The 26,740-nt window shown below is 37.2% G+C and overlaps 1 protein-coding gene across 1 annotated transcript in view; it reads right to left on the minus strand.

The window, feature by feature from the left end:
- LOC132787161 (headcase protein) overlaps positions 1-26,740 on the minus strand; it is a 107,646-nt gene that overhangs the window by 40,409 nt on the left and 40,497 nt on the right.

Genomic DNA, 26,740 nt, shown 5'->3' on the forward strand with positions numbered 1-26,740 from the left:
GCTGTTGTTGTTGCCTTTGCTATGTTTCTGCTGTTGATTGAGGCGCATAATCAGCGGGGCAACGACGACGACGACGACGCCATCGAGCGGAGCGCATTAAGTTGTTAACAGCAAAAATGTTTGCTTCATTTGCGCTACGATTGCAAGCAAGGGGCAAGCGCAACATCCGGTGGCGGCTTTGGCATAGCAACAAGCATCTGCCACAACTTGTTGCCGGTCAACAACAATATAGTAGTATTAAAGAAATGCCATCTTGATAGTTACGTTTCACTCTTTCTCTTTCTTTTCGTTGCCATCTCTGTTTGGCAATTTGAGTATTCCATCCGTCACGCGCTCGCCGCTTGCGCAACGTTTCTTGGCACTCTTGCCACATTTTCTTATCTATAAATAGTTTTGCTGCTGCCCACGCCGCGGTCAATAAACTCGCGACACATGCAAATTGCAAGCTGCAACTGCAACAGCAGCAGCGGCAAACAATTAGCAGCAGTTGAAACAAAGCAAACGACAACGAAACTGTAAATACACTATGCAAATAAGAACTGAGTATCGATAAAGGCTCAATTGCGATTACAAATTCATCGCATTGCGCATAGAAATTCTAGTTTATCGTTATCGCTTAAAAATGTATCGCCTTGTGCATAGCAACTTAACTTCATCGGTATCACATGTCTATCGACAGTTTACCCGAAAGCTTTTTACATTACTCTTTTATGCTAAAACGTAGACGAAAACAAAACGACACAAAACAAAAAGTACAAAACGAAAAACAGAAAAAAAGTACAACACCGACCTATCGCACACTTTTTGTCATTGGGCCGTGGCGTTGTTCGACAACGACAACGTCGACAGCGACAGAGACAGCGACGTCGCCGGCTTTTTGTTGTTTTTTGCTATTATCAAACAGCAAAGTCGCGACAACAACAACGTCGACAGCGCAGTCATGTAATGCGCGTAACAATTTCATTTTGTTTTACAAAAACTACAATTGCCAGCGCACACATTTGTTGTTTCTTTTTTTTTTTTTGTCTGTCTCTTGCATTGCACTGCACATTTTGTTTGCAGTTTTTAGTTGTTGGCAGCAGCAGTAGCAGCAGCAGCGACAGCGACGTCGTGCATTGCACTCGCGTTGCTCAATGTTCGACGTCGACGTCGCTAACGTGGGCGGCCCTCATTTAAACGACGTTGGCAGAGCGTTGCCGCTGCGCTCTTGGCCGTTACAGCAGCGGCTGCAGCGTCACATTAGCAAATCACATAATGAAATTCATCATTCGTTGTTGTTGTTGCTATTGCTCCTGTATTGCTGTTGCTGTTGCTTTTGTTGCTTGCAGGCAAATTTGACTAATTGCAACAAGTCTCTTTTTTTGTTGCATGTGCAATGCTTTTGATGTTTTTAGCTGATAGTTGCACTTGTTGCCTATTGCTGTTTATGTTTTTTGTTGCAATGTGATGTGCAACATGCAGCTGCTTGACTTCTAATGTTAAATGTCGCATGTTGACATTAATTTACATTGTTTTAATTTGCTTAAATAATGTACAGCACACTAAGAACGACAAAAGCCAAACAAGCATAAATAAAAAACGGAAAAGAAAGAAAAAAGTTAAACGCATTTATTTTTGCTTAACACGGCGGATGTTTGGCATCGTTTTCGAGAGTGTGATTGAAAAGATTGCGAATCGAGAATCTGGCACACGCACACACACACACACATACACTTACACACAGATAGAGACAGCACCCAGCTGCAGTATTGGAAATGAGAAAGAAAGCAATGCACTCGAGTCCACAAACTTAGAAACAGTTCGGACGGTATTTAGAAATATAATGACTAGTAGCAAAAAAATTATTGAATTGATATTAAAATCACAAACCATTTATCATATATTATAGTTAAATAAATAATGATAGTCATATTTTCTAATTGAAAGCGTACACAAATTAATACATCAGTCGTGTATTATTTTTATTTACTTCAATGCAGTTGCCTAAGTATCATAGTGTAATCGTTATTCTATAGATTATCCAACAGCTTATGTTAATGAACTGTATTTAGACTAATTAATGACCTGTGTCTGTGTGTGTGTCTCTCATTATCGCATCAGAGCGCGAGTAAACGAGTTTGCACATTAAACTGACATAATTAATGCAATGATTTGTTTTTGTGCCAAAACCTGTTTTGCATATGGATCGATGATGCTCTTAGCATTAACAATGCCATTCAAATGATCAAAGTCATTCATTTAAGCCGGCACACAAATGTGATGCAAATACAGAGAGAGGGGCAACAAAAATTGGAATATTTATTGTCAATCATTAATCACATTTGCTTGATTTGTAATAATGTGTGATTGACACGTATTCAATTAAGTAAATCATGGCTAGTACTGCGATGATACACAAACACAAACAAGGTTGCCCTATGTAAATGGACAGCACTGTTGTGCAAATGATGACGTCGCGCGTCGTCGTGTGAATGGCAAAGATCAGTGCGTACAACACACAGCGGAGTGAATGCACTCGGAATGCGCTTCATGGCAATACGGCCAAGTGTCAATAGCTGCTGCTGCCCTCCTCATCATCATCAGCTGCATGCCAAACAAACTAACAGCAGCAGGCAACGAGGGTAGCTCAAACAGTTTGCAACAGAGAGTGCTGATAATAAAATTGAGTCTGACAAAAAGTAAACCCTAAAAAAAGCTGTGAAAACTATTCTTATTTATGGAAATTGAAAAACAGAAAAAATTATAATTATATATATTTTAATTTTGCTTTATCATTTTTAAATTTGGTTTAATAAATCTTAAAACAAAGCAACTTATATAAATATATTTTTATATTTTAAATTATTAAAATTATTTAAATTGTATTTAATAATTCAACAAATTATTTTACAATTTATGAAATTGATTTTTTGTTATACTTTCTATATGACACATATCATTGCTATTTAATAACACCCTCTTTTACCTTGACTACTCGTTGCTTTTATGCTCCCCCCACTTTGTACACTTTATGTCCACAAAACATAAACCAAAATTAAGTGCCCAATAACAAGTTATTATAGTGTTAAATTGCTGGCCATCATTCATGCTGCTCTTGCTGCTGCTGCAGAGTCTTTAATCTTTATTTTTTACGTCCAATTAGCGTTATATGCGAGTTTATTTTTAGTCGGTGGTCGTAACAATTTTTCTCGTACCGCCCTCGTGAGCGCAATTTTATTTAGCATTTTACAATTTGCATTGCGTCCAAAATTGCGCAAAAATTGTTGACAAGATGCGTGCAACGGTTGCTGCTGCTGCTGCAGTTGTTGCTGTCGTTGTTGTTGTTGCTGTGGTGGCATATGGCCAATGGCCACTGACATAGGTATTACCTAGATAGGTAGCATTGATTTGGAGCGATGAACTCAAGCGGCCTTCCACCTCCTCCACACACATTTGCCCTCTTGACTTTTGGGAGGAGGAGGAGGAGGAGCTGGAGGAGGCGTCGTTTGGTTGTTTGCATTTTGGCTTTTGTTTACTTGGGATTTGCTTGGAAGGAGAAAATGGAAATGCCAACGCATATCGGAATATATAATAATAATAATAATAATATTAGAGGAATGCAATTATTTAAGTGGATGTTACGACTTGGCCGTTAAACAATAACAATAACTTTTTAGTAAAAAGTTTTTACAATGGAAGCGACAATAATTATGCTGAGCATTTTTACGATTCAATTAACAAAAGTTTGTGGCAACTAGTGGCGACGCAGTATGTGGCAGCAGTCTGTCACTCATAATACTTCGTAATTGAGTAGAAAAAGAGTAAAGTACTCAACTATGGAACACCATATAACGCGAAAATTCGAGAAGAATGTTGTCACCAAATTTAATAACTGCAGCTCTTAAGGTTTCTTAGATATAAGGATTAGAGATAAATTATTATAAAAATAATAAATAAAATTACTTCTAAACTTTGTTTCTTATTGTTGACTAAATTTATTAGCTTTTAAAATGTCTAATTGGTTAAAAATTCATATAAATATAATAAATAAAAATTCTCGAAATTTTATCGTCACATTACTCGACTCTTTCTCAACAATTTGCGTGTCAAGTATTAAAAGCAACTGAAAAAAATGCGCATGAAAAATGCATAAAATGCGAAACTAAATGTTTATTACGGTTTCAGTTTTCATTCATGTGTGTGTGGGGGGAGGGGGGGAAATATATGCGACCCAGACAAGGTTTATGGACTTGTTTTCTGAACTGAACTGAAAACCTGACGACCAACTACGACGTCTCGTCCACTAAAGAAATAAATATATATCGCATAAGTCACGTCCTGTAGCATAGAAATGAGACTATGAGGCAACAACAATTTTCGCTTTACATACGATTTACTTACTATATATGTGTATATATATTTGTTTATACGATATATGGAGGAAGGCATTACATGGCATTTGCCTCTGTCAGTAATAAATATTGTGTGTCTAATGTACACAAATGCTCTTATCGTGCTCTGCTCCCCCCCTCTCTCTCTCTCCTTCCCACTCTGCCTCAGCTGATTAACTTGCGCTTAAAAAATAACGATTTTTTCGCATTTTTATGACTTAAATATTGTATGGCTTTTTATGGTGTCGAAATCCTTGAAACAATGGCTCTGATTGCTCATGTTTGTGTTTGTATTTGTAATGCTATCTGTGAGTGTGTGTGTGTGTGAGTGTTTTATCAGCTATTCCCACCCTCCCAAAGGGGCAACATTTTGCAATTTTCATTTTTTAATTGAGTTGATATAAAAAGCAGCAATTGTGAAATTGATTATAAACAAAAGGGAAAGAAATACTATAAATACGAATTTTGTTAGTTGTTATTGTTGTTGCAATGTTATGACGTAATGTCGTTTATTTTTATTCAATAATTTTATGCAAATCGCCGCTGATATACTTGTGTGTATATAATTTGTATTTTTTTGCAACGGATGCCGTCGTCCAATCGTAAAAACAATAAAAAATAACAACAAAAGCGCTCTACAAAATTTGCATGTAAATTTCTACTGAAATAAAAGCAACAACAACTTCGTAGTGTGCATTTCCCTAATGCGTCGCTCGCATGCCACATTTTTGCAAATAGCGCAGTTTGTTTTAATGCATACCCTGTAACCGGCTAGGAGCAAGGTGTAATTAAGTTGTGTAAGTCGCAGAAATTGCTTTATCATCGCTTGATCTGACCAAATTGGGTTTGTTAACCATTTATGGAGGGGAAGATATAATTTTTATTTATTCCCTTGATGATATCATGTTTTTCCAGGGTATCGATAATAGTCTCTGCGCTCAACTAGCGCATTCTTACATTGTGTCTCTCTTGAAACATTTTAACAAATTACACTGCCCGAATTCTTGTTTTTGGGTTAATGTCTCATTGTCTTATGTCTTATGCGTGACAGCGCGACTACAAAAACACAGAAAACAGAAAACTGAGCAGACGATACAATTTCTGTGATAAATAAAATTATTACAACAAGCCAAAAAGAACATATTGTGAACAGACTCTGTGAGAAAGAGACGAAATATTTATGCAGGCAATTGCTTGATTTATGTGCGGACTGATACCAAAAAAAAAAGAAAAACAAAAACCTAAAAAAATATATTGTATATTTACACAAATTCTTTGCGTACGCATATAAAATATATGTTTGTTGAAAATTGGATTTCAACGTATTTAGCGAGAAGCCCTTTTTTCTCTTGATTTCGATTTCCAGCGTTGCGATAGCCACACACAAACAGAAAACATTTAAATAGACGTGGCTTAAAGGTGGCTCAAGAGATTTGTTTTTAGCTGGAAAACGCGTTGAACACGCGTGGTGAGGTGAATGATGACCCAAATTTGATTAACTAGCTGCAAACATGGGCCCTTTAACTAACCAGAGAGGAGCCCTTAAAAAAAATAGACAGAGTTATTTTTAACATTTTTGTTGTTGTTGTAGCTGTTGTGGAGAGGAGTCTGGGAGAAAGCCGCAGGCGACGCGTTTCGAAATTAATTATGTCACATTATGTAATCTGATAAGCGAACTGCGGTCGCCTCTTATTGTCATTGTCAATGCTCTGGTTGTTGTTGTTGTTGTGGCTGTTCAGTAAGCTGAGACAACGACAATGCGCAGCCGCAACGTCAACGTGCCACTGCAACACACACATACACACACACGCACGCTGAGAGTCGACCCTCTTCAAAGTGCCTGGCAGCAAGGATCGATCCTCAAGCCTTAACAATGAACGTTCTGAATATTCTGGTTTACTTCTTCTTCTTTCCCATATATTTTTCAGGTTCTAATTTCGCCCTTTCAGGTAGCTCAGTCAAAAATAAAAAAAAAAACTTGCGATGCGGCAAATCTTTTTTGTGTTGTCTCTTTTTCAGGCAGCGAGAAATAATTTTTATAATTCGGTAGCGATAAGGTTTTTCGCTTTTGTTAGGTTTCATTGAAAAGAATTTCTCAAAAATACAAAAAATAATAAGCAGCAATAACAAGAAGGAAGAAGCAGCAACTGAACTGAGCTGAATTGAAATCTCAGAAGCTGCTCCTCGCACTGGAAACTTAAGACGCTGAGCAGGTAAAAGACAGAAAAGATTGAAGCACTGCTGTAATTAAATGTTGTATATATAAGGCACAAATTCTTAATGATTATTAATTAAATTGATATGCGATTAGCATCTGGCATTCCCAAGATTGAGATCGTGTCTCATTAAAGGGAAAATATTAGTCAAACTTTGAGACAATTTATTTTACTAATGAGGGTGACAGAATTATATAATATGAACTTATAGTTCAATTTTTCAAACGAAAAACGTAGATTTATTAAGCAACATTCAAATGTTAAGCATCCTCTTTAGATAAGTTAAGGAATTTAAATAGTCTCTCATTGAAGATAAAATATTGAGTTAACTTTGTAAATTCTCAGTACAAATGATTTTTCCAAGTGAGCTCAGGAATATAAATTTATAATTTAATGCATTTTTTGATAATAAACTAAAAACTGTTTAGGAATAAACAAATATTTAAAATGGTATGCGTTTTTTCAGTTTTAAATAAAATAAATTGCATCTCATTAATATCTTTTTATCGACACAATTCCATTTTTTTAAAGAACGCTAAAAGAAAGCAATTATATAAAAGAAGTATATAATCAGATTTATCTTAAAGAAAAACGCAGAAGTATTAAGACAAAATTATTTTTAGCATTATTCTCATTCGAAATTTGAGAAATTTAAAAAAAGGGAAAAACTTGATTGATTTTTGTACATTCTCAAGACAATTGATGTTCCTAATGAGATCTTAAATTATAAAAATAAGAAAAACGCAAGAGTAATGAAATAATTTAAACGTTATCCTCTTATCCGAAATTTTCAAAAATATAATCTTTTAAACAGCTTTGCGACTACTTCACTGCAAAAATAATATCTTAATAACATGAACTTGCACTTCGCATTTGTTTCTCAATACTTTTTTCTTTAGTCTTCACTCAATTGAGTGAGTTCTCAAGTGACTTTCTGCGCGACCAATTTCTGAAGTGGACTTTCACAGAGTCTCAGCTGTGACTTCAGTTGCTTCGCCCCCAAACCACCTAATGGACTTAATCCGATTTATATGGCCCACACAATACAGTTTAAAGCGGGCATAAACACAAGTTATGAGCCTTAATGGCGCCATATCTTAGTCGCAACCCTTTTTTTTGGAGCTGCGCGTGCCAAATGAAATCAAATTTCCAGCAGACGCACAGACTGAAAGAAAGGAAAAATAACTTGAAGGTGGGAGAGCTTAAAATTAATTGAAATTGTATCCTTTTTGGCGCATAAATCGCTTTTATAGATGGCAAAAGCAAATGCGTTCGCTGCATATTAAATGCATAATTGACGCAAATTTTGATACCCGCTACAAATAGGTTAAAAGGGTATTATAAGTTTGTGTTGTTTGTTTGTTGTTTGGCATCTTCGACTCTATAAACTCTGTCTGTTTATATAAAACACTTCAAGAGATAGACGTTAAATACCACACATACTACTCGGTATGTTTTAGTATTTTTGCGATACATTTATTTGGTATACTTTTAGGACAAAGTTTTATTGAAAATGCTTGACGGGTATCCCATAGTCAAGCACACCCATCAGTAACTCTCTCACTTGTATAAAACACTGCAAGAGATAGAGCTAAAATACCATACATACTATTCGGTATGTTTTAGTATTTTTGCTATACATTTATTTGGTACACTTTAAGTACAAAGTTTTGTTGAAAATGCTTGACGGGTATCCCATAGTCAAGCACACCCATCAGTAACTCTCACTTGTATCTGCAAGAGATAGACCTTAAATACCATATATACTATTCGGTGTATTTTAGTATTTTTGCTATACATTTATTTGGAATACTTTTAGGACAAAGTTTTATTGAAAATTCTTAACGGGTATCCCATAGTCGAGCACACTCGTCTGTAACTCTCTCACTTGTTTTGGTATGCTTTAAGCCAAAATAATTTGTGCATAATTAAAGTCACAGAATGTCTGCAGCGTTAAGCTGAAGCACCACTTAATATGCAGGACACATAAAAAGAGGCAACAAACGAGTGTCCTGCAATGTGTGTAATATGTTTTTAATTGCATTTTTTAGCGTCGAGCAATTACGCGTAAGTCACCGTCAGCCCTTTGAGCTGAACATATTTTAAAGCTTCTTCTCTTCTTTTTGGCCACATTCCAGAGACTCGAGTCATTTGCATCAAAAGCACCAAATGCACTTTATCAGCGACATCTGAAGGACTCTTCAGGAGCGAAAAGGTCCTTTTTTTGTGGCAGGGAAAGTAACTTCTGTCAAGGGACACAACAAAGAGAGCTGTTGAGAAATTTTTCTGTGGAAAATAAAAAAATTTTCCAAGACATTTTCGTTTCACGATTTATCAGCGGCACATTTAAATTCATAATTTTCATAAACTGTCGTTGAATTTATTTAAATTGCCAAGTCCAGACTGTGTGTGTGTGTGTAGTGAGGCACAAAAAGGGGGCATGCAACACTGTGGCTAATCCCAGAGCGACGTTGCAACGTCTGTAACTAAAAATGCGGATTATGCAAATAATTGCATAGACTTATATAGTATAAATGTATTTCCAATTTAGTTGCAAGGACATGCGCCAGAAAAAAAAAACAACAGAGAAAACAGAAAACAAAATAATAGCGTATGCAATTATGCAACGGCGTGCTGCACATTCTGCATTGAGAGGCAATTAAAATGTGTTGCATAAATTAGCAGACACACACACAGAACGCGTGCAACCAACTGCAACTTGCACTTGCCACATCAGCAACATCAACAGCAGCATCCACAGCCGCATCAAGGGTTGCACGTGACTCGCAGACATCCTTGGCAGCAGTCACTTGCACAACCCTTAAGCTCTGTGCAACATGCAACATGAAAATAATACAAATAAATTCGGCATATTTGTTTTTTGGGATTTTTGTGCATGGCAACAATGAAAAAATTGCATTTTAATTTTTAAAAAAATGTAAAAAGGAATGAAACAAAGAGATGAAAACGAGAAAAATAAATTCGACATATTTTGTGCATATTTCTCTGGCAGCAATAAAATAATTGAATGTTAATTTAAAAAGAGATAAAAATAAGGAAAGCAAATAATAAATTGAGTTATTTTTGTGCATTTCTCTAGCAGTAATATTAAATTTAATAAAAAGAAGTTGAACAAAGTAATGAAAATAATATAATCCAAGTGAAGCCTTTTTAACAACTTTAAGCGACAACAATTTAATAAAAATAAATCGGAATGTCTAAGCGGAATTTCCGCATTGAAATTCTCTAGACTGGAAAAGCAATGAGCTACACTTTGATATAATTTTCTTTTAAGATCAAGTCTCTATCAAGTTTTCTTCAATGCGCTTCACTTTGATATAATTTTCATTTACGATTAAGTCTTCGCCAAGATGTCTTCTATTGTTTAGAGTTCTTACCGTATTACGAACTAGTTTCAGCTATTTTTTCGTAACATTTTCCTGTTTGTTTTTTATAATATCTTTAGCCCGCAGTCTTGTCACTGTTGCGTCACTTGAGGCGCGCTCGTGTTGCTCATAAAATTTCAACAAGTTTCAGAACTCGAATCCTGCTTGACAACAACATTCCCGAGGCTGTCCCTGGACACAAAGGGGTTAAGCAAATGGAAAGGACTTCGTTTTGCATTTTGATTGTTCTCCGCTTTTGTCTGTTGACAGCCGTTTTGACGTGACTTTTTGCGTTGACTTGCCGAATGGCGACGATGCCATGTGGCAATTAATTGCCAAGCCTTAAAGGTTGGATGATTGGGCAATCAAGCGATGGAAACCTGCGCAGTTGCCAACTGCGTCGCAATACGAAATTGGGAAATGCGCAGTAGTTCCTTCAAGGATCATTTTGCGCAGATGTGATGTGACATTTGAATAAAGGACTTAAAGGAAAAGTCGTGCTGCGAGACAACCGCAGATAAGTCGAACAATAGAGCGAGCGAAGAACACAAGAAAGAACTCAATTCCATCAAATAGAGACGCAAAATAGATGTCGACACTGAGCCGTCAATTGATCACAATCAACGCAAGAGAATCGCAGTTTGTTCACCTTTGGCAGTGTGCTTCAGAAGAGGGAAGTTTTGAAGCTGCCACCTCAAGCGGCAACTCAATTGAGAGTGCGCATAAAAGCGGCAATAAAAAATATGTGCAATAAAAAAACAAAAAAAAATACAAATTTAGCCATTTTTGTTGTTTTTACTGTTGGTGTTGCTTTCCTAATAAAATGTGTGGCCATAAACTGTGACGAGCACACGAACGAACTGAACTCAACTCAACTCGATGCTTGGTGTTGTTGCAGCCAACGCGTCGTATGTGCAATGTGCTGAGAAATTCGTTAAGGTCGCAAACTAATAAAGTTGCTGTTCGCTGTTGCTTTGGGGCAGCTGTTTAATGCAGCGGAACTTTGGCCGAAACTATTTCGACTTTTTACAACTCCATGGAAGGTGCAACACCAACGTGCAACGCACAACTTGCAACGTGCAACGCGCAACGCGTTTATTAAGCGCATTTATGCGTTGTAAATAAAATGCCCGCAGCAGTGACACAATTTGGTCTATAAAATATTTCAATGTTCACGACGTGCCACAAGAAGTGCAGCTAAAAAATAACTCCCTACGGAAATCAAGTCATTCCAGAGACATTAAATCGAGCTAAAATCCTTTTACATAGCCAAAATGCCAAATTAGTCTCCTAAATTTATGATCCTTTTGTTTGCTAATTTTATTAAATTTATTTCTTATAGCCAACTCTGCCAAACTGCATTTATTATTTATAAATTCATAATATTTTTTGTTGAAATAATCCTTCCAAGTAATTAATTTAAAAACTTTTAATCAGAAGATGTTTATGTGTGGCCAGCAAAAGCAGGAAAAACTTTTGCCGCCAAACTTGTGTTTAGTGCACCGGTGTCTATAAAGTTTTTTAGTTTTAGTTTCTCTCAGTCAGTTTATCGTTAAAGTTTTGCGCTCTTTGCAACTCACCCAGACCCAAAGGTAAACGTAGATTTATGTGGCATTGTCAAAACATACCTGCAACGAAAGAATGAAATCCATGAAATTAATATCAATTAAATTGTATATAGAAATTAAATTTTAATTACACTCAAGTCTCAGGTCAGCTGCACATAAATTGGAGCAGCTGCAGTGAAAGTCAAGCGAAAATCGAGCAAAAAAAATATATAAATGAGAAGAGCAGCATTTTTCCATTACAGAACACGGATACACAGTTCTTTTGTCCGAGACACCGGCGTCATAAATATCACATTTGTGGCAGACACACATACACACCCCACATGCCCCGTCAGACATTGTGTTTAGTGCTGCATACAACGCGGCGGCGCATCGCATTTGCGCGTTTTATGAGGTGCAAATAAAAAGTTCAACATAAAAAATGCCATAGACATGTGTATGAGAAGCAAAGCTTCGGGCGCAAACGGCGCATAAAAATGCATGTCTGGCAATCGGAAATGTTGTGTGTGAATGTGTGTGTGTGTGTGGCACGACGCCAGCCAGTCAGCTTCCTGCTGTTCAAAGGAGTAAGCGAAAAAAAAGACGAAAAAAAGCGAAAGCTGAGGGCATCCTTAAAGTGCAACTACTACTTTAATTAATTTGACGACAACGCTGAAGTTGCTGCTGCCACTTCATCATGCATCATGGCATGCACAGGTGCAATTTATTAAGCAGCAGCAGGATCAGCTCAAGTGGCATGCCTCAAATGGTAATCCGAACAAAGCCAGCGTGACACACACAGAGAGAGAGAGAGAGAGAGAGCCATTTATTATTGAAGCACTTGTGGTACGTGCCGCGCCGTGCGTTGCAAATGCAACAAATTATTAGTGCACACATAAATCGATGTATTAAAATTGATTCTACGGTTGAGCAGCAGCATAATAAATAGCAAAAGTGAAGCAGCAAATATACTAAAGAGAGAAAAGTGAATAAAAAAAGCAGAACTTATCTTAGAGAGGGAATGAAAGAAGCTAAAAAAATAAGCTGAAAATATTTTAGAGACAGAAAACCGTAAGAAAAAGCAGTTGAAAAACGAGAGCAAACTTTAATTAGACAAAGTAAATAAGTTAATTAGACAAAGTTGCCACAAAATTGAGTTAAACTTTGTTTAAGCAGCGCCTGATTTAATGCTTTATTAAGCCAGCAAGTTAAGTGCTCGTTTATATTTTGTATTTTCTCTAAATAAATCATTGAGCGGAAGTGACAACAAACGAACGAAACTCTTCTTATACTCTTTTTTTTTTTTGCTGCCGCAAATCGAAGCAATTGTTATCAACGTCGCGACATCTGCAACACGAAGCACAGCAAACACACAACTCAAGAGACGTCGAGACGCCCCCAACAACAACAAAAAAAAGAAGACATACAATAGAAGCTTTGGCTTGGACAATTTAGTGAGTGAGGTGCAAATTTTGTGTCAGAGCGCAAAAAAAAAAAGGAAAGGAGAAAACTAACAAGTTGGCAAGCAAGGAGCATAAAGAAACCACTTAGAAGCCAAAGTCTACTGCCATGTCCTGTGCAGACACTTTTGGACTCCGGTCTCAGCGGCCATAAAGGTGACAATAACTTAACGAGCAATGAACCTACAACGAGCAGTTGCTAGTTGCTGTTGCAAGTTGTTCTTGCCGCTCTTGACGTTTTGCTGACCGGCGACATGGCGCAAGGAAGTGCCACTAAATTGTTGCAGATAAGAATGGCAGGCAGCAACAACAACAACATACAGACAGCATGTGGTCGCAACTCTTCAGTCTCTTTTCCCTCTCTCTCTTTCTATGCTTGCCCCTCACTCTACTTTTGACGTCATTGGCCGACGAAGCAGAAGCGTTGAATGTGTGGCCTGTTGTGCATTTTGATCAGTCGCATTTAACATGTGCAGCAAACGCTTCAACTCAAATTTTTTTTGTGTTGGCTCACACACTTCGGTACAACGGTGCGTATGATAAATGGCAGTTGAACTACCTTTTGGATTTGCACGTGCGGAATACACACACACACATACATATTAAAGAAGCTTGTAAGCAGACAACGAACCCGCAAGGCAAACTCAGTGAAAGCTTTGATGGGCTGTGGGCGGTGGGTGTGGCAAGCAGGCAGACAACAACAACAACAACAACAATACTTTCAAGCATTTGGCATGCGAAATGAGCTGTTGAAATGGCAATTTAAGTGACTGTCGAGTGTTGTTGTGCTAGCACATCAAGGATAAAAAATATATACACAACTGCCAAAGGGCAGCCAAATACTTTGCGGGCAAATAATTTGCACTCACTGTCAGCCAACAACATTGTGGCATTGTTGTGTTTGCCAGCTAACTGTTTGCTGTATCTGTGCTGTGCTTAGCTGGTTCGACTGCATTTCATAGTTTACAGTCTGACGCCTTTTCGGTTGCTTTTCATTCATGATGAATGCGTTTGCAACAAGCAGACAAGGTAAGAAATTAATGCATCAAAGCATCCCAGACGACGACGCTGACGACGACGTCGCTCAAGTGGAAGACACTGTCAAGTTGAGGATCCGGATGCCGCAGCTGAGGAAGTGCTGAAGCGTAAATAAAGCGTTTGACGCAGCTTTTTCCCCCACTCTCTTTCTTCCTTCCTTCCTTCACTCAACAACACAAGCAAACCATCTATCATTAAAGACACATCAGGCAAGCAAGCAAATGCTGAAGAAGAAAATGCATGTAAATCGCATATAAACTGACCAAATGATTAATTGACGTCGTCCACAACTGATATTTACAGCTGCCTCACCCTGCGTTGACCTGTTGCAGGCAGGCGACGCTGGCTTCATTTGAATTAATGACCATAAAAGTCACCATCAAAATTATTAACAAAATCATTAACATTTCGAACAAAGCGCTAACAATGCGCATTAAAATACATTTTTTTCGTTTTGCTTTTTGCTTTTATGTTATTAATAATGAAAATGAGTCAATTTATAACAAAATTTCTTTTATCTTTCTCTCATTTTTTTTTGGCAATTTTTTAAATGCATAAAATGCTAATGGAAATGGTAAATAAAATTGGACTGCCGTCAGTTGTTGTTTGTTCATTAATTTTTCGTGGAAAAGCGCGACAAAACACAAAAGTTTTTTCTCATTTTTACATGCCACAAGCGTATTCCACATGACGTCACTGAATCATTAATCATTTTGCAAATGAAGGAAATGGAAGGGGAAATGGTAGAGTATCTATGCAACTGCATCTCCAACTCCATCATCATCATCATCATCACCAGCATAAACTCTCACTTTCCTTATGGCAATTAAATGACTCTCGGGGTCGAGTTAAGCTCGCTTTTAATTTCGATGCAAAAGACGATAAAAAAATATGCGCACATATATGTAAATAAAAGAAAAAACGCAGCTCGCAATTTTTCATTAAACAAAATTAAAATGCTGATGACGCGACGCGCAAAGCGAAAGAAAAAACTGCAGCAGCAAAAAACTAGCAGATCAGAGGAACAACAAAAAACAGAAAAAGACTTGACATTAATCATTACAAGCGCAGACAAAGCCACGAATGAAGCGCGGTAAAAAAGAAATGGGTGGAGGCGTGGTCGGAAGAGTGGGCGGCGTGTGTGTGTAAAAAGTGTGCTCGCCATTTGTTCGCTGCTGATGCAGCGCAAAGCGTTGTTGCAACACAATGCGGCAAGACAAATGCTAGATAATGACCCCCATGTAAATTAACAGGCAAAGCAAAGTAGCAAACAGCGTCAGCCAAAAGTCCCACAGTCAAAGCCAGCGCATGGGTATTTCCTCCACACACACATCAAAAACACACACACATATCAACAACACTCACTCTTTTGAACGTAGCGTAAACACATGTTAAGCGCCATAAAGTATGCTATATAAAAGGCAAAAGTTTACAAAAATAGACAGGATCAAGACACAGAGACAGGCAGACAGACTCAAGGGGAAGCGACGAAGGCGGCAAGCGGCAGTGGCAGTGGCACGTCATTAGCCTGCCACATTAGTCATGCGAAGAGTAGGAGCAGAAATTTTGATGTCGACAACTTTCTCGATACCGAAGCGAGGCAAAGCGAAGCACGTGGAAAAAGCGAAAACTTCAATGCAGCAAAAATGTATCTATAACACGCTGCGGCTGCAAAGGACATTAAACCCGAGCCGACCACACCGAGAGAGAGAGAGAGCAAGGACTCTGCGCAGGCGCTGGCTGTAGGGATAGATAGGCGCAGAAAAAGCTCTTTTTGCCAGCCGGCTTTCTCATGGCCATGGCCATGGCCATGTCGCTGCTCATTGTCACGGCCATGGCCACAACACACGAGACACTAGAGAGACTCCTCCTCATCCACACCCACACCCGCATCCTCATCATCCACTCATCGAGTAGGCGCCGCCGCTGTCCTTGCACTTGGCCTTTTGCGTAGGCCCTGGGAAACGATATGAAACGACGATGCTCGTCGCTTGGCATTGACTTTGACTCCTCTTTTATGTTTATGTTTGCTGTTGCTGCTGCGTTGGGACATTTTTTGGGTTGCGTAAAATGTTAATAAACTGGGGAAGCTGAAGCAGCCTATTCGTCTTTGCTCGAGTATTTGTCGGGTGCTTTGACCTTGCCACCTCTCTCTCTCTCTCTGACTCTGCCCCTCTGCCTTTGGCTGGTGTCTCTCCGCCGGGAGGCATTTGGCAAATGTGCGGCACGCAGACTTTGGCCCCAAGTCTGACGCATTTATATATTATTTAAACGAAGGACAAACGTTTCTTCTTCTTCGCTTAAGCGTGGGAAAAAAGCGTTTGGGAATCCTTGGGCTCTGCGTTCGTTTTCGTTTTTCGGGTGCTGACATCGTCGTTGAGCTTTAAATTGCCATTTTATGGCATTTCGTTTGCACAGACACAATTTAATATAAAGGTGTCTGAACTTGCTGCAACAACAATAAAATAGCTGCCTGCTGCCTGCCGCCTGCAATAAAAGTCGCACGTTTCATTTGCTACTCCCAAACAATATTTGTTTTTCCTTCGACAATTTTTTATTTAAATTTCTCTAAACAGAATTTCAATGTGGCCCTTTTTCGCTTCTTTTTGACTTTTGTCATCAAATTGATTGGCTTTCTTTTTTTGTTTTGTATGTACATTTACTTTTGTTTTCATTTTGGTGGCAGGTGCAGCAGCAGCAGCAGCATCTAAATCGATTTGTTTGCCGAGGTCACTGGCTGACCAAAGTGGTCAAAAAGAAGTTGGAATCGTTAAACATTTATGCAAAACTTTTGCGCCTAATTGGCAACTTTGTAGACGGTCAAAAAGGCAGCGAAAATACACGCAACATTTTTTACTAAATTGAAAATTGAAAACTGAATCAAGTATGCAAAAAGTAGTTTCAGCAGCTTAAGCTCAAACCTCATAATGTTGCTAATAAAATGAGCTTAAAGCGTTAGAGTTTTCTCGAGGATAATGGCGCCCAACTTGTTCGCTCTTTCATTTTATGGCCAGAAATTGGTAATTTCGAGCATCGATGGCAGACAGGACGAGAAAAAGAAATGAGAGACGAGAACGAGAGACGAGAAAAGCGGGCCAAGAGGACGACGCATACAAATTGTCCATAAAAGACATTGCATTGGATCAAAGCAGTTTTCTATTATCGTTGGATTATGCGACACATAAGGAAGACACGAAGCCAAAAGTTGATCGGGATGATGATGATGGCTCGTGTTGATTAGAAGCTCTGCTACAGTCCATTAGATGCACATTGTGTGTGTTTGCTGCTAGAGAGACGAGAATGCACTTGAATAAACAAGTTGAGTTTTACTCGACAGCGAGTTACTTGTGTAGCATTAAAATAACGTTAACAATATGAGCTTATTACAAGCCAAACTTAATAGTCAGACGTGTCGACAGACACATCAAATAACTATTGATTTTTATGGCTACCTTTTGCCATTAAATCAGCATGCGTTTTCCCCTCTTTCCATCCATATGCTAGACTTGAGTGGCAGCAACATATAAAATTAGTGAAACAGACTGGAAGCAGGATAACGAGCAGCTTTCAATATGCTTGACTTTTAATTTCTAACAAATACATAAAAGTATTGAGCTCAAGAGCTTGAAAGGGAAACTTGAGCAAAGCATGGAAAACTTGACTTTGAATTTCTATTATGTAGTAAATTTAATACTTGACTTTGAATTTTTATGAAATATACTTTAAGCTAAGATAAACGTCATTCTATAGACAGTTTTCAGTAAAGGAAATACTTGACTTTGAATTTCGTTTAAACTTATTTTCAGCTAAGAGAAACAGCAATCTTTAACTTGTTTGCAACATTTAAGCAAAAAGAAACCCCAGGGTATCTAATGTTGGCATTGATTTGGATTTTCATTTAAATATAATTTAAGTTATGAATCTTCGAACTTCTATACAAATATATTCTGTGCTAAAGATTCGTTAGTCTTTAAGATCTTTGCAGTAAAGTTAACAATTGATTAAAATTTTCCTTTAAATATAATTTAAAAAATACTTGACTTTGAATTTTTCTTATATATATATTCAGCTATAAATCATTAAAATACTTGACTTAGAATTTCTGTTTAATATGTTATCAACTTTGTACTTTGACTTTCAATATGTATTAAATATATTTTTCACTAAGACCAACTGCAGTCTTTAGAATCTTTGATGTAAGCTCTTGACTTTGAATTTCATTCTTGCAGCAGTGTTTTTGCAAGCTGTCTCTCACATCCTTGCTGCATATTTATGACTCTCACATTTTGCAAATGGCATTTTCGCTTTTATGATAAATGATTGGCCGTAATTAAAGTGGCTCATTCTGCGGCTTTTTTGGCCATATAACATACAGAGTCCTGCTGCTGCTTTGGCTGTCTGCAGCTCAATGACCTCAGAACTAACAGCAACAGCAACAGCAACAACAACAGCAACAGCAACTGAGCAAAGTTAATAATGTGCAGCAGGCGTTTGGCGCAGTTTTCAATGACTGGCAGGCAGTGCCTGGAAGACTTCTTCCTGCCGGCTGAATGACTTTGCCGAGTGCCTTTGACTGAGTGGATGACTGGCGGACAACAACTTGGACTTCCTGTGGCAACAACCACAAAACAGCAGCAGTGGCAGCTGGAAATGAGCTCCAAAAGAAAACTACAAAAAATAAATTGGAAAATTGCGTTGTACCTACATATATCGTATATATAGTATACGATATTCATTGCCGTTACACACAGCTGCCGTCGCTAAGGACTCGCAATGTAGTCTGGCATTTTTTACGAGTCTATGTTGCACTCAACACACAACACGCTCTAAGAGATATTTTCATAGTTTTGTTTATGCACACAAAGTGGCCTTATTATAAAAGAGTTCACCAAAAATAATGTATAGACTATTTCAATTTTATGTAAACTCTACAAATTAAGCAATTTATTTTCATTAAGAAATGATTTCGAGCGTGTCTTCGAGTCAAACAATAAACAACAAAAGAATATGCGAAAAAATGTATGATAATAAAATATGAAAATTTACAATCGATGGCCAGATGTTGTCAACATATGTACATGCAAAGTACATACATATAATTAAAAATAAAAACTAAAGAAAAAGAAAATGTTGCAAGCTGGAAATAAATCAAAGTCAAGTGAACAGCAACAGCAGCAACATAAAACTAAAATGTGCTACTTAAATGTGCCACAGCGAATGAAACTTGCCTTGAATCGAAAATTATTTGCGCATTAATCAGATTTATTGTCCGCAGCGCCAGCCTAAATACTTACTCAACGACTACTACACATAGATACAGTATCTATGAGATACATGTGTGTGTGCGTATCTCAAGAGTAGTTTCTCTGGGGGCGAGACAATGGCGAGCAACAACAACAATGTTGTTGTCTTTAGGTGTCTCTTGAGTCGAGTTTTTGAGGGTGGCTAATGACTGCACAGAGATTATGTCATCGTCATCGTCGACATCAGCGGCAAATGTTTTAATTAAAATGTTCGACAAACTCAAGTTGCAATCACACATAAATCTCAAAGCTGTCATTACAGAATTATGGCAAACAATTAAACTAATAATATTCAATAAATAATGCAAACGAAACTCTCAAATAAAGAATATACAACTACAAACTCTGGGTCATTAGCAGCACAACAACTGACAAGCTGATCATCATCATCGTCATCGTCATCATCATCGTCTTGAACACTGGGGAGCGCTGTCAAACAGTTGACACTTGAAGCGGGGCATCCTCAACATGAGCGAACATTATGTCAGTCAGCTGTCATACAAAACTGAGTCTCAGTCTCAGTCTGAGTCTGAGTCTGAGATGAGCTTCAATTGCAGCAGCCGAGTAAAACAATTGTTTGTTGCACAAAAGTTTGTTGACTTGTCGTCGCTTGAGTTGCCAGCAAATAAATGGAATATTTATTTTAAAAATTTATGTATTATATATGTTAAAAAGTGTAAAACAATTGCGAAAATAAGTTCCATCATTTTCACCCTTTTGCTACTCACTCACTCTCTCAGTGCGTCACGCAGCGAACAGCGAAGGCAATTTCACTTGCAACCAAATGAAGCGTTAACTTGAAAAATTGCAAACCGTTGCGGTTCACTGCGATGCACAACAAAACAAGCAAGCAGCAGCTGCCGTTGCATGCCACAACAGCAACAACAATGCAACATAAATATGTCTGTCAGGCCGAACCTTAAACATTTTTCAATTAACTTTTGCGAACAGTGAAATTTACAAAAATTGGAAGAAATATTCGCACAATGCACCGATTTTAATAAAAATAAACTTTATAGCCCTTTTTTTTGCAAATACTTTTAAATTGTTTTACTTTCAGTTTTGTTTAATTACAAAAGCGAAACAGTAATTTCTTTTATAAGAACAATCTTGAAATGGCAATTGCTTTTAATCTTTATTGCACTTTTTTATACATTTTATTTTGAGACGAAATCAGCAAAGTTTAACAAAGCCTCGCGTTTGTTTTTTAGGCGAGCATTATTACCACACATATTGAGGGAACACATATTGTGCTCAGCTAGCTCTCGCACTTGTAGACATTAAATTGAAATTAAATCATAAAAATTGCCAGACGAGGCTTTAAATTTATGTATTGTTTGTGGGTGTGGATTCGACGAGTTTACGTGCCCAGCTCTAGACAGATCAGTTGCCATTGAGAAGGCACACAACAGCAGCGGCAATTAAATAAAGTACAAAACAGTTATGCACGACTAAGCAAACACCCTGTAACGCATTTTATTCCTGTGTACTGCATATTATAATTAAAAAATAAATGTGTAAATTCTATGAGTTGAAATTAGTATGCTACTTATTTTATTTATTATTTATTTAAATGTGCAAAGTATTACGAAAAAAAAATATATATAATTAAAAAAATAAATAAAGAATAATAAAAACTAAAATAGCGTAATACAAAATTGTAAAAAAAAAATTTTAAATAAAAAAAAATAAATAAAAAATAAAAAAAAATAAATAAATAAAAATTAAAAACAATAAAACAAATTTAAATAACATAAAAATAAAAAAAAATAAAACAAATTTAAATAACATAAAAAAAAATAAATAAATTTAAATAACATAAAAAAAAAAATAAATTTAAATAACATAAAAATTAAATAAACAAAACAAATTTAAATTATAACATAAAATAAAACAAATTTAAAGAATTAATAAAGTTTTAAATAAAAAAAATTAAAAAAAAAATATTAATTATAACAGAGAAAAATATAAACTGCATTTATTATGTCACCCCTTTTTGATTAGAAACTGCAAGGTATTAAAAAAAAATGTAAAAAATAAAAATATAATAAAAAACAATAAATTCGCGTTGATTTTATTGCTCGGTTTCGGTTTCGTTTTCGTTGTTGTTTTTACTGTTGAGGATTGTAAACAAATGCTTAATTGTTAATGCTGGCAATGCAAATTGCGCTTCACGCTTAGTGTGTGGGTTGACTTTCAAGTGTATTTATTCTTGTTATTGTTTCGATTTATTTTATTTCGCTTGCTTGTTTTTTAGGTTAAACAAGTACCCGTCGTGTGAGTGCGAGTGTGTGCGAATGAGTGTATTGAGTACTCGTTAACATTAAAAGTCAATACATTTTTAATTTGTTTAATGCGCACAGCACAACACAACAGATCACATCGCATTTGTGGTTACAATTAGCGATACCAAAAGTCGCAACTTCGACTGTCAATATCCCCATATGAAATGCAGGCAGCAGCCTGTGGCTAATAATTTAACATTTTGTGAGAGGATGCGACGAAGCGGACGAGTTCAACAACATTTCAATGTCGCTCGTTTCGCATCTAATCTCAAAGTCCTTCACTCTCACTCTCGTGTTATCATCATGAAATTTCTGACATTATCCCAAGCGCCTAACGATGGGAAAACATTTTGTGATGCGAGCGAGGGCCAAAGATTGAAATGAAATTTTTGCCTCAAAATGCCATTCAAAATTGTTGGCTTGCCCCAAAAAGGACATAAGCCGTGCATTGACCCAACAAACAAATGCGTTGAGTGTGTGTTTCGCTTTGGGCTAATTTTAATTAAGCGCGCAAGAAACAAGACGCAAAGTCTGAACTACCAAGGGGAGGGAGAGACGTGTGTGGGTGTGGGTGAGTTAACTTTACAAAACACACGCATAATTATTCATTTTGCAAGCGCACTTGAGCAAATTTCTGGCTTGTATTATTGCCTGCAATTTGCGCCCGGAAAGGCGAAAGATGCAAAAATTGAAATAAATGACAATGATAAGAGAGCGAAAGAGAGCTGAGCTGAGTGTGTATGTTTGTTGTGTCTGTCTGTCTGTCCGTCTGCCTGCTGTCGGCAAATGATGTTGGCAACATGTTGCCATGACAATGACTGCAAGCAAGTTCTATATCAATGCTGATGGCGGCGCCCGTCTGCTGCAGGGCATGTCTACCACAATGCACATCAAATGCTTAAATGACAACAGCAAACAGCAACAACAGTAACAACAATAACTGAAGCTACTATACAACATTCAACATGTGACAATGTTGCTGCTTTTGTGTGTGGGGCAATCGAAGGGGAAACGCGCGGAGACGCAAAAACGACAGTTACAATAAATGTCATGTTAAAGGCAGTCGAGCCAACCAGACGCACATCATTTCCAGCTGCCAGACCAAAAGCAGAGCACAGAGACTCTGTCTTTTTACTCCACTCTCTAGACTCCAGATGCCACTCAACAGACTCAACACTAACTGGCAAACATGGCCCACAGCCATTTACCTGTCTACCAACCTATCTGGCTATCACTCAGTCTGTCTGTCTGTCTGTCTCCAAGTCTGTCTGCTGCGTGGGCGTCTCTAGAACTTTTGCATAAAATACTGCACTTTAAATTCGGTTTAAGCTATTGCCATAATTTATGCGGGTTTCGCATTCGTATTTCAGCCTGATTTGGCGAGGAAATCTGGCTTTATTTTTGTAATGATTTTATTGCCTAGCTTGCAGGAAAATTGTCTTTGATAAGCTTAGATTTTAATGTTACACTTAAACCACCTTATTGTAATTGAAGCTGATGAAATTAAATGAGAAAATATTGAACATTTTGTCACATAATTTGTCATCTGAATTTCAGCACGATTTAGCAATGAATTTTGCTTTATTTTCCCTTAAATTTTCTTAGAGTAAGCAAGAACATTGAGAATCGCATAATACAATCGAACCTAGATTATGTTATACAATTTGAACATATACCCGATTTGCCAGGAAATTTTAGTTACTTTTTTATACTCGTTTTATGTAGTAGCTAAAAAGTAAATTGTATTTAAGTAGGAATGAAAATATTGTACATACATTATAGCAGATTTTGGTACCAAATCAAATAAGACTTCGGTACTACACATATTAAGGATCAAATGAAATATATGTTAGAAAATCTCAGGGATTCAGTCGCATAGTTTCTCCTTAAAATTTTAGCATAATTTGCTCCAGCACTTAACTATTTTTCTAATTATTCTATAAAATGGCTTCAGTTAGAATGTAATTATTATAATTTCAAAACAAATTAAAAATCAAATTGAACAATTTTAATGTGATTTAAGAAGAATGTTTAATGCCATGTTTACACCTCACACAATTTGCTGAATACGCCCCTTTTAAATGCAGACTAAATAATAAAAAACCCTTTTACAAAGACCGACTTTATGGTTGCCACGAAAAAAAGACACCGTTGACACCTCACAACATGTGGCAGCGACAAGTCGCCGAATATTTGACATGCGGCACGGCACAACATTCAAATCAGCGAAGCGTAGCCAAATGTCAGCCCAAAAAGTTGCAAATGAATGATATGGTCATAAAGAATAACGTGCAACTGCAAAACTGCAGCTGAAGTATCACACACCAAGCACGCACACACTCATACACACACACATTGCCACATCTATCACATATGCAAGAGCATGCATAAATATCTTTGGCTCTGCAATTTTTCGTTGCCTTTTCGAGACTCAAAATTGCATAAATTATTCTCGGACTGGCGCCTACGAGACGCATTTCATGTGTGTGTGCCACACACACACACACTCGGTATATACTCGACTTGCCACATTTTGCTGCCGCTGACATTTGGGCACAATCAATCTCTAAAGTGTCAGCACTCCAAGAGAGAGTGTCAACTAACGTGTGCAAAATACACTCGACAACGTCGCCCACTGTCCAAAAGATCATCGGAACAAAAAAATAACTGTTCAGCCCCTTTTACACAACCACGCCCCCATTCTCTGATGTCTGCTAAGTTTCCGGAAATCTGCTCAGGAATTGCAACATCTGCACAAGGCCAAAAACTTTTTTCGAAAAAGTCTTTTCAAAAAGTTATTTTTAAAGCCAAACAAATAAATTTTGAAAAAAATATATTGTGTGGAAAATGGGAAATAATAATTGATTAAATGACCAGCGAATGTTTGTGGAAATGTTTGTGAATCGTGTATCTCTGATATATATTCATGTTATATATGCGAAATTTTAGCTCCAATTCACGACACATGTGCGCCACAGTCAGATGAACGCTGCTCATCAATCATTTATAAAACTTATTTTCTTATTTAAAGTTCTCGTTTTTTTTTTCTTTTCAGAAGACAAAGATTGATTGGCATACTGAGCACAATTTGCGAAATGAGTCAGAACAAACAGTTTGCGACTATAAAATGCTATATAAAACAGTTCATTTAGTTTAGTAAAGAAAATATTTGTGAAAAACTGATTTAATCGTATGCTAATTATTAATAAATATCGAAACACGTTGAACACACAATTTTATTATTAACTGGCTAAACGAATTTACAAACTGAATCATCTGTACTCAGGACAACACCCCGAATAAAAAGGGGGAAATAATAATAAAGTATTTCGCAGTCCGTTAACAATTAGCAGATGTGGCATCAAAAGGCGACGCGTAATAAATGATGAAACAAGTTGACTTAAGTCGCAATGAAAACACACAGAAAAACTACCCGAAAAATTTACAGGAACAAGAATATTCTGTTCCTGTGGGCAATTGCTAACGCTTTGTTAATTATAATTATAGCTGATTAAAACTCGCGCAGCAGTTGGGTTCTAAAAAAAAAATACTGAATGAAATGTTGACAGCTGATGGAAAAGCTGAGAGGGGTTTTTCCTCAACTGCCGAGACAGTCAATGATATGGTCTGATTAAAAAAATCAGTGATGCGGCTTAAGAGAAGAGCAACCCTTTTGGGAATCGCTCAATGATTAACAAGTTGACTTGTGTTAATTATTATTATGAGTCGGAGCCAGTCGAACCGGTTTGATTATAGCTAATCCTTTGGGCAAACAAGGGTTAAGGCTAAGGGCTAAGGATATGCTATTGCAATCAGTTCAGCAATCAATTTGCTTTTTGCTCATTTTTTGTGTTATTTCAAAAGTTTTTCATAAAAGTTGAATGGGTATTTTTGCTGCTCTAAACCAACTTGTCGTCTAGCTTAAGTTTGGACCAAAAACTTTGGATTGTCTGTGCTCTGCAGCAAAAAGGAAACTTTTAAAGCCCTTGAAATTGCAGATGAAAAGAAAACTAAACATGGTATGCTCGACTAGTAAGTTGTTGTTGCCAAGCCAACGCCTTTAGTGCTTATTCTTTTGGGTTAAATCCTAGACAGTTAGTCATGGCAGGTTTATACAAATTTAATACGCCAACGCTTCGGTTGAGTTCGGTCTGGTCTCTGGTCTGGGCGATTGCATGGCATTTTGAATGGCATTAAATATTTATAAATTCAATACAAAATGCAATTCGAAATGCATGCCAAGAGCAGCAAGCAGCAGCAGCAGGGCAGACTGCCAAAATCGAGAGAGAACGAAACAAAAATTGAATTGTAAAGTTTTTAAAAGCATCCAGACAAAAGCAGCTGGGAGCTTCAAGCTAAGAGCTGAGAGATGCGTGCAGACAACACATAAGTTGGCCAGGGATTCGAAAGCCAGCCAAAAGATGCAGATACAACTGCAAGATACAGATACAGATACAGATACAGTTCAGTTCAGTGCGACAGGTAGCCACAAATATTTTGCTATTGTTATGCGAAGCTCCCCATTTCCCCCAACTCCCTACTCCATCTTCATCTGTCGGCTTTATCTGAAATGCAATTGCTGTTATTGTTGTGCCACATGAAATATTCAAAGTAAACTCCAAGGGCTTGTTCTGTATTCTATCTGCATGCATGAGTTTTGTCTTTTTGTCATTTATGTTTTCTCTCTCTCTCTCGTTCTTTGCTAATTGCCACTTGTGCAAACTTCTGTGTGGTCTCTCTTTATATATATCTGAGAGATCAGTACAGTTCAATAGCAGCACAAGTATCAGAAAACAAATGCGCAGCTTCACGAAAATTGTTGACATTTGCATAAGTCACATAAGTGTAAACAGTAATTCAAGACATTGAGCGAAAAACCGCAACGAACTTCAAATACTCTCGAAACTGAACTTTACTTTTATTGTTTACGAAATTCCCCTTCACAAACGAGTCTACAAAACCGTTTGTACTTCCCCCCACCATCCATAAAAAGTTGTCACCTAAGCAGTACACAAATTATAAATAAATAATAATACTTTTTGCTAGCGTTGCTAACAATTTTCTTGCATAGGTTGTTTCTATGTTGTTTTTTTCTAGGAATATTGCCATTTTCTTGGGCACCAACAACAACAGCT

Source organism: Drosophila nasuta, chromosome 2R (genome assembly GCF_023558535.2).
Source record: "Drosophila nasuta strain 15112-1781.00 chromosome 2R, ASM2355853v1, whole genome shotgun sequence".
Classification (NCBI taxonomy): Eukaryota; Metazoa; Arthropoda; class Insecta; order Diptera; family Drosophilidae; genus Drosophila; species Drosophila nasuta.